Genomic DNA, 9,862 nt, shown 5'->3' on the forward strand with positions numbered 1-9,862 from the left:
ATGGAAGTGAATGGCTGAGAGGTTGATATGGGAGGGATAGAAATGGGAATTGTAACAGGTGGAGGTGAAGGAGGCAAAGGACGAACCGGAATTCTTGGAGTAGGGGAGCGAGGTGGAGTATCCCCTCGGCCCGAAGCCTCTTCATCAGATCTTTCGTTCTCAGAGTCTGAAGATGGAGTGTTCTTCTTCCTAGGAGGAACATATTCTGAATCCGAATCACTTGAGGATTGAAGAATAAGTTTCCTAGCAGGCTTCTTCTGCTTTTTGGGTTGAGGTTGAGAAGGATCAGCTTTATCAGTCTTCCTCTTCTTGGGGGCTGCCCCTTGGATGGTTTGGTGACCAGTCCCTCCTTCTGTGATTCAGGTTTCTTGCCCCTTTTGGCTGGTTTGTCATCTTCTTCAATTGAGCAAAGCATTTCCGGCATAAGATCACGTGGACCAACAGCTTTACGTTTCCTGTACTGCTGAAGTACGTTACTTGTTGCGGAGATACAACCGAGCATGGTTTCAGGAATAGAGTCGATGTACGAAAACTTTGTGGGGTCAGTGACGATGATCTTCTTCGTATGAAAGGTGGCGATGGAAGAAAGCAAGGAATCCGCCATAACTGGGACGCGATTGCGATCCATTGCCCACTTGGTGATAATGGTGCAGAAACGCCCACATGAACTTTCCGAATGCTTGGACGAAGAGAGTAGGCTTTGAACCAGCTGTTGCCAAATAATGGACCCATAGTCAAGGTTGAGCCCACTGTACAACCCATACAGCACCGTCATGAAAGCTTTGCTAGCACCGTCAGAACCAGCACTCCACTCAGACAAACCCTTGAATAAGAGTGTGAAAAGGCCATTCCATTGAGGAGGAAGGCAGGACTTCTTGAACTTTGTGATGGTTGTCAGGGTTTCAGTATACCCCATCTGATAAAACATTGTAAATAGTTGGCCAGTTGTAATGGAATCAGGGTTTACCAGAGACGGATCTTGAGAAAGACCGATTAGGGCATAGAATCGGCTCTTGGAGATAGAAACCTTCTCATCGTGAAGCTCAAAGTGGATACGTTCATTGGCCTTGTCATAGAACGGCGTAGAGTAGACATGTGACAAGAACGACATTGGCACAATTTCAACCTTTGTCAGTGCATCGACGAGTAGAGAGTATTTGAAACACTCAACCACATATAGCATGTACGGCTCATAAACAAAGGGAGTGAGATCGATGATTAGGTTTTGTTGGGGTTTTATAGTGAGTAGGGGTTGACAAACTGAGGTATCATGAACAGATGAAGATTATGCCATTGTAGGAGCTTGAGAATGACGATGAACAGTTGTAGAAAATAGTTGGTTTTCTTTGAGAGCTTTTTGGAAGTGATAAAGGTTGAGAGAGTACCGTTCCAATTCCTTTTATACGTACAAGGAAGAGAGAGAAGAATCCGGATGAAATCTTGGATTATCTCTAAAATCACGCCTGAGTTGATGTGTGAACAGTTGGCGTGCCGAAGATGACGCAGGAGAGAGAAAAACATTTCCCCTTTTTCATGCCTTTTCATAAAATCACCTTTTTCAAATCGCCAAACCGTTCGAATTACTGCTGAGTCAGCTACCTTTTCACCCCTAATCGTTTCACCTGATGACGCTTGAGTGTTTGTGCCTTGATAATCTGTGTAAAACTTAGAGTTTTGGAAAATTAAAAATTTTCATGAAAAGGGTGTAAAAGATAAACAAATAAAACAAGTATTTTGGGATTATCTGTGATGTCGTATTTAGATATAAACCAATTGATTATGGGCAAAAATCACTTCCTTCAAAGTCAAGAGAGACATTGAAGTGCTTGCTTGGTTTCCCATGAAATAACGATCAAAAACTTGTTGAGAAGTTTTGAAAGGCATCTTTTAAAGGTTAAAGTGGGTGGCTTTCGCTTCAATTCATAATTTCGATACTTAACATAAGATCAAAAAGAGAATGAAGTACTTGTGAGATCATTGTGATCTGTTGAACAAGTAGGTGAGAAATAATTTATAGTGACTGGAGAATTTAAGAAATCTCAAAAAAAATAAACTGGATCTTTTAGGGTTAGAGAAACCTTGGTGAAAGGAAATCTCATAAAGATCACTCAAAAAGAAAAAGAGATTTCATTGGGTAACAAGTAAGATCTTGAATTGTTGAATTCACCGTCAATTCATTAGTGGTGTTGAATTTTGGGTTTCACTTAGTACATAGTGGCATGAAACTAAGATCATGAACGCAGATTTTGTATAACCATAAACCTTAGTGGTTAAAACTAAGAGTCTTAGGGGTTATAGTGATGAAACGAAATATAATGGAGAAAGATGATGGAGATGGTAGAAGAAGCGAATGTACCTCTGCTTATTAAAGAAAAGATGGTCTAAGCAGACAACTCTAAACTCAGTTGGAGTAGAGTAAGGTAGCTCATGATTAGAGTGAACTTGATAGCCTGGATTGGGAAAACATGATTGGTGTAGATCATGTTATTAAGGCTTCACTCAGAATCAGTTGAGGCTTGAGTCTACATACAGCAGCATGCTTCTAGGGACACCTAACTAACGAAAAAAATTACCTGCCGTAGATGTACCATCGAGAATCACACTTAGATAAACAGAAAAATGTTAGAAATATGGAAAATAGTAAAAACACAGAAAATATTTTTGGGTTTTTGTGAGAATTGACCAATTGAATGGAAAAGAAAAAATATTTTTGGTGTTTTAGAAGTGGAAAAGAAGTAATAAAAAAAATTTACAAAAGAGTACATTTGAAACGCCTTAAAAAAAATAAGCAAGTTCAAAAGGACCGAACCCGAAACAGACCGAACGCTCGGTTCATTTCGGTTCATGGACCAACTTCACCCGAAATAGACCAAACATGAAATGGACTGAACCCGAAATAGACCGAACGCTCGGTTCATTTTGGTTCATATAGGTTCGCTCTATTTCACTTGTTACCTTTATGGGAGCGAAGGCGATTTCGGTACTGACTCGGCTTGCATCATTCCTAGGCCTTGTAAGATCTTATTGAAGCTTGCTTCAGGTAAGGCCTTTGTGAATATGTCTGCTAGTTGATCAGTCGTTCTGACGAAGTGAATTTCGACGTTTCCATCTTCGACGTGATCCTTGATGAATTGGTACCTCAGTGCGATATGCTTAGTCTTCGAGTGTTGCACTGGCTTGTGACAAATTCTGATTGCGCTTTCAGAGTCACAGTATAAGGGGATTTTCTTCATGTTTAAGCCATAATCCCGGAGTTGACTCTGTATGCATACGACTTGAGATGTACAGGATGTTGCAGCAATGTATTCGGCTTCTGCAGTGGATAATGAAACACAAGTTTGTTTCTTTGATTGCCAACTGACTAATTTTCCATCCAAAAATTGACATCCTCTTGTGGTGCTTTTACGATCCAATCCACAGCCACCCAGATCAGCATCTAAAAATGCTTGCACGAAGAATCCGGAGTTGGCTGGATACCATAGACCGAGAGAGGAGGTTCGCTTTAGATAGCGAAAGATGTTCTTCACTGCTTGAAGATGAGGTTCTCGAGGGTTACCCTGAAATCGAGCACAATAACAGACAGAGAACATGATATCAGGTCTACTGGTTGTAAGATACATCAAAGACATGATCATTTGTCGATAAAGCGTTGTATCAGCTGCTGGTTTCTCCAATGATGGTGTGAGTTTCGTTCCAAAAGCCATCGACACTTTTACTTTGGAGTCTCCCATCATTCCAAACTTGGTGAGCAAAGTCTTGGTATATGCTTCTTGATTAATAAAAATGCCTTCGGGTCCCTATCTAATGTTCAATCCAAGAAAGAAATTAATTGGACCCATTGAGCTCATCTCAAACTTAGTTTCCATCAACTTTCGGAATTCAGCTGTTAAGCTAGGATTCGTGGAGCCAAAGATGATGTCACCAACGTAAATTTGGACTATCATAAGGTGGTTACCTTCTCGCTTACGAAAGAAGGTTGGGTCAACCGAACCTTGTTTGAATTTAGACAATTTTAAGAAACAAGTAAGAGTTTCATACCATGCTCTGGGAGCTTTTTTCAGGCCATAGACAGCTTTGTCGAGGATATAGCAATGATCAGGATACTTCTCATTCACAAATCCCGACAGTTGCTCAACATATACGGTTTCTTCAAGTTCACCGTTGAGGAAGGCACATTTGACGTCCATTTGATAGACTTCAAAGTCCTTGTGAGCAGCGTACGCTAGAAAGATTCAAACAGATTCCAATCTAGCCACTGGAGCGAAGGTTTCTTCATAATCAATTCCCTCTTCCTGACAATATCCTATGACCACCAGCCTTGCTTTATTACGAATGAAATTTCCTTCTTTGTCCATCTTGTTTCTGAATACCCATTTGAGACCGACAACCGAAGCATCCTTTGGTGTTGGAATAAGATGCCATACCTTGTTTCGTTCAAACTCATTTAGCTCATCCTGCATAGCTTGAACCCAGTCTGAATGATCAAGAGCTGAATTAACAGTCTTTGGTTCAATTTTGGACACGAATGAATTGAACATGCAAAATTCGACTTTTGAAAATAGAGCAGCCTGTTTCGCTTTGATTTGAGAGCGAGTCAACACCTTTTCAGAGGATTCCCCAATGATTTGAGTCTGCGGAAGATCTTTCGTCCATTTCACAAGTGGAGGAAATTTTGGATCATAGATGGGATCCAATTCAGCATTAATTTCTTCTTCTAGTTAAGACAAATTGTCATCTTCACTAATAGTTTTCTCCCCCTCGAAGAAAGATTCTTGTTCAGGACCAGCATTTGTACGTCCTTCATTGGTTGGAATTTCAGTGGAGACTGTTGTATTTGGCGATGAGTTCTCCCCCTGGAAAGAAGAACCATGATCATGATGAGGAGAAGAACCCTCCCCCTCGACAGTAGGATGGTCATCAGAAGGTTCGCTTCCAGCCGTATCTTCGGTTCCTTTGGATTGATCATCAGCCATTTTTCTAGCAGCATCATCTATAACTTGTTTCATATCGTCAACTTTGTTGTCTTTAGCAGTTGACTCTGATTCGATCGATTTCTGAGGCTCATCAAACAAGAGCATGAATTGGTCGAAAAGATTTGAGATGGAGACAGTAACCTGACCATTCTTTGGAAATATGTCTTGTGATGCATCTTCGGTTGCTCTTAACTTCTTAACATAACTATCGTCAAAAGTGACATAGTATGTTTCTTCAATTTTCTTCGAGCGTTTATTGAGAACTCTATATGCCTTGGAGTTCAGGGAGTAGCCTAAGAAAATTCCTTCATTCACTTTAGCATCAAACTTGTTTCGATTCTTTTTGGAGTTCAAAATGAAGCATCTAGAACCGAACACATGAAAGAATTTCACGTTTGGCTTTTGATTGTTCAGGATCTCGTAAGGGGTAATGGAGAATCGTTTATTCAAGTAAGATCGATTCTGAGTATAACACGCAGCTGCAATTGTATCAGCCCAGAAGTATAGTGGCAAGGATGTGAAGCATAACATGGTGCGAGCAGCTTCACACAGGGATCGGTTTCTCCTTTCAACAATGTCGTTTTGTTGTGGAGTATAGGGAGCTGAGAAATTGTGAGTAGGGGTGTAAACGAGCCGATCCGAGCCCAAGCCTGACCAGGCTCGAGCTCGGCTCGTTTAATTTCGAGGAAGCTCGAGCTCAATTCGAGCCTTAAAATGAAGCTTGAGCTCGGCTTGTGAACAATTCAGTGGGCTCGCAAGCCTAATCGAGCCTAAACGAGCCTCCATGTATATATATATATATATATATATAAATATATATATATATATATGTGTGTGTGTGTGTGTGTGTGTTTGTGTTTGTGTTTGTGTGTGTATGAATGTATGTATGTGTATATATATAGGCTCGTTTAAGCTCGTTTAGGCTCGCGAGCCCACTAACTGAAGCTCGGCTCGAGCTCGTTTAATAAACGAGCCTCATATTTAGGCTCGAGCTCGGCTCAGGCTCGTTTAATTTGATCTCGAGTCGAGCTTTTAACAAGTCGATCCCGAGTAGCTCACGAGTAGCTCGGCTCACTTACACCCCTAATTGTGAGTCGTCCCCTTTTCAGCAAGAAAACATTCAAAATCTTTGTTTTTGAATTCCAGGCCATTATCGCTCCTTATATTACGAACAACCTTTCTGAGTTGCGTTTCTATCTGTTTAATGAAGAGCTTGAGCTTTGGTGTAGCTTCAGACTTTTGCTTGAGAAAGAAGGTCCATGTGAACATTGAGAAATCGTCTACTATAACCAAAATATATTTGTTTCCTCCAATGCTTTCAATGGACGATGGACCACATAAATCAATATGCAGTAACTCCAATGGTTCTATTACCTTAGTGTTGATTATTGAAGGATGGCTCTGCCGACTCTGCTTTCCCATTTCACACGCTACACAGAGATGTTCTTTATCGAATTTCAGAACTGGCAGCCCTCGAACATGATCACCTAAAACAAATCTTTTGATGTCCTTGAAGTTCAGGTGAAAGAGTCTTCTGTGCCATAGCTAGCTTTCATCAGAGTGAGCCTTTGTGAGTAAACAGACTGCTGGTTTTCCCTTTATCGGATTGAGGTTCAGTGGATACATCTCTCCTTTTCACTTAGATTTTAATAGAACGTCGCTTGACTTCTTCTCGACTATTTCTGAGCCTTCATCGTCAAATGATACTTTTAACCCGGTACCAACCACCAGCTGTGATACACTGATGAGATTGTGTTGGAGCCCTTCAACGTATGCAACCTTCCTTATGGAGAATTCGTCGTTAGTGATCATTCTGTAGCCTTTAATAGTTCCAAAAGAGTTGTTGCCATACTTTACAATACCGCCATCTTTTAGAGAGCGGAACTCCCTTAGTTCCTCCTTCCTTCCTGTCATCTGACGCGAGCAGCCACTGTCAATGTACCATTCTTCGTCAAACTGCTCGTCACGTATAACCTGCAAAAAATTAAGCAGATTTAGGAACCCAAAGTTTCTTGGGTCCTTGTGAGCCTTTTACAGGACATGGTATAGTAAGAGAAATATCAACCATATATGTGCGTTTAATTAAAGTGGTTTCATCGTTTCTTTTAATGGTGAAAACTTTAATTTTTGTTAACTTAGGAGGACTAGGGTTTTTGACAGGAGGACTAGAATTTAGAGATTTGGAATTAGGAGAGACGTTAGGTTCTTGATTTTTGAGATCAGACTTGTAGGCTTGAGGACCGAAACTTTTCTTTCGGTTGGAGTTGGATGAGGGACCGAAACTTCCCTTTCAGTTGTTTAGGGATGACGGACCGAAACTTCCCTTTCGGTTGTTTAAGGATGGGGAACCAAAACTCTCCTTTCGGTTGTAGTTGGAAGATAAACCGAAACCACCCTTTCAGTTGTTTAAGGATGGGGAACCGAAACTCTCCTTTCGGTTGTAGTTGGAAGATGAACCGAAACCACCCTTTCGGTTGTTGATGGGTGATGGACCGAAACCGAAACTGCTCTTTTGGTTCCTGTCGTAACTGTGCTTCTGGTTCCTTGAGTTTTCCTCCAATTTAGACTTTCTTTCAATCCTTACAAAATCAGGATTCTGAGAGTTCCAAAATCGTTTTCTTTCAGAGAGATTCTTCTTGTATCTTACGTTCCGTTGATGCTTTCGATCAGCGACCTGTTTGGGATTTCTATGAATGTTGGCCTTTCTTTTAGAAACATGAGCACAACATTCACTTTTTGTTGAAGAAGTATCACTCGTAGTTTGCATCGGTTCATCCACATATGGTTTAGTTCCACTTGTGCTCAGCACATCGTACTTTGTAGGCTCATTTAGTGGTTCAGGTATATATCTACCTTTCACTCTCCATGAGGTTTTCTGAGAGAGACCCTTCGTCTCGTTTGCGTTGTCGATTGGGGCTGACCAAAAGTATTCATCACATCCACCAGCATTGTCTTCTTCTACCATCGCGGTTAACTCTGTGGTTTGTTGTGGAGTGACCCTCGGCACAGTGTAAACTTGATTTGGGGTAGTTTGAACCTTTTGGTACACAACAGCTTTAGCTTTAAGAGTTTTGGCCTTGTCGGTAGTGGAGCGAGCAAACTCAACAGAGTTTTCAGAAACGAGGTTCTTATTGGACTTTGGTTCATTCTTGGCTAATTCAGAACAGTCTACCAAATCTTCTACAGAAATTTTACTCATATCATCATCCTCATTAAGTTCAGATGTATTTTCAACATCAATTTTGTTATCTAAACTTAAGTTGGCATTTAATGAGTCAATTTTTTGTATAGTTTCAGCTCTCAGTTTCAATCTATCATTTTCATCTAGTAGATTTTTGAGCATGTCCTTGTGGTCCTTGGACTTTATGTAAGATTCAATTTTGTCCAGACCAATCTTATATGCTGGAGACACTTCGTCTGAAGATACAATGCTTTCACAGTTGTATGCTTCTGCATCGATTTCATCTTCCTTTAATTCAAGGAAAGGTAAAATCATACGATGAATTTTCTTTCCTATTTCACAATCAAGATGCAACTGAGTAATGTTAAAATAAAGTCTCTTAGCAATCAAACAAAAAATATTTCTCTATTTGAGAAGTTTAAGATTGTCTCTTTCCAAATAAATAGAATCATATTTTGATCTAATTAATTCCTTTTCCTTTTGCTCGATCCACATTCTTCGTTCCTCACTCTTTGATGAAATCCTGCTGATTTGATCAGTTAGGTTAGAATTCGTGACACGGGCTTGGGTGAGACTGCTACTTATGCTAGAGAATTTTGACTTCAAATTATTTAATTCATTTTCATAATTATTAGCAGGTAACTTTAGAGAAGCAAGAATATCTTGTACCTTTTTTATCAACTCATCACATTCGTTGATCTGAGTACTGCCAGTCTTGGCAGCAAAACATCTGTCCTCACGCTCTCTTTCTTCTTCAACTCCCCCATCAGTTGTGTATCCTCTCATTTGGGACACACCCTCGGTCACTGCAAAGCATCTTCCCATTGACTGCTCTGCTTTTTCCATCATAGCTTTTCCGTGAGTAGGCTTCCTAACTTCATCATCCTTCGAATCTGTGGACCAGACTTCCACACCTCCAAACTCATCATTGTTGGTTGAACCCTGCACAATTAAAGCATTCATAGTAGAGTTATTAACAACAGAGTTTCTTTTCTTTATCTCCTCCAATCTTCTCAGGAGGCTCGCTTCCACATCATCTTCGCCTGTCTTCTTTTCTTTCTTTCTCAGCATGCAGTCTTTGGCAAAATGATTTTTTCCTCCACACTAATGACAGTCAAATCCTGAGTCCCCTCCAGTCTTAGTCTCTTTCTTTGACTCTTCGGATTTTGATCCCATCTTCGGTTCCTCCTTGACCCATTCGGCGCTATAACTTCCCTGCCAATTTCGGTTTTTGTTGGCTGGGAATTTCTTCTTGATGAATTTTCTGGGGTTTAACACCATCATTGCATATTCTTCGCCGGTTAGATCAAAATCAGCAAGATCTAATTCCTCTTCTTCTTCAATCGAACTCTTTCCTTTAGAGACAAGAGCTAAAGAAACAAGACCCGAAACTACATTCGTTTCCTTCGATAAGGCATTCTCATGAGATTTTAAAATACCCACAAGTTTTGCCAAAGAGTATGACTTGAACTGTTCATGAGCTTTGACAGTTGACACAGCGGTCATCCATTCAGGTATGAGACCATTCATGAAAGTGACCTTTTGTTCAATCACTTTTCTTTCAATCCCATGCTTTATCATCTTGCTCAAAAGATGATTAAAACGATTGAAAGTCTGGATAAGCTTTTCTTCAGGCTTTTGCTTAAAATCACCAAACTCTCATAACAGGAGCGTTTGAATAGAATGTTCCAGATCTTCATCTGTGGAA

The sequence above is a fragment of the Lactuca sativa genome, chromosome 7 (assembly GCF_002870075.4).
Source record: "Lactuca sativa cultivar Salinas chromosome 7, Lsat_Salinas_v11, whole genome shotgun sequence".
NCBI lineage: Eukaryota > Viridiplantae > Streptophyta > Magnoliopsida > Asterales > Asteraceae > Lactuca > Lactuca sativa.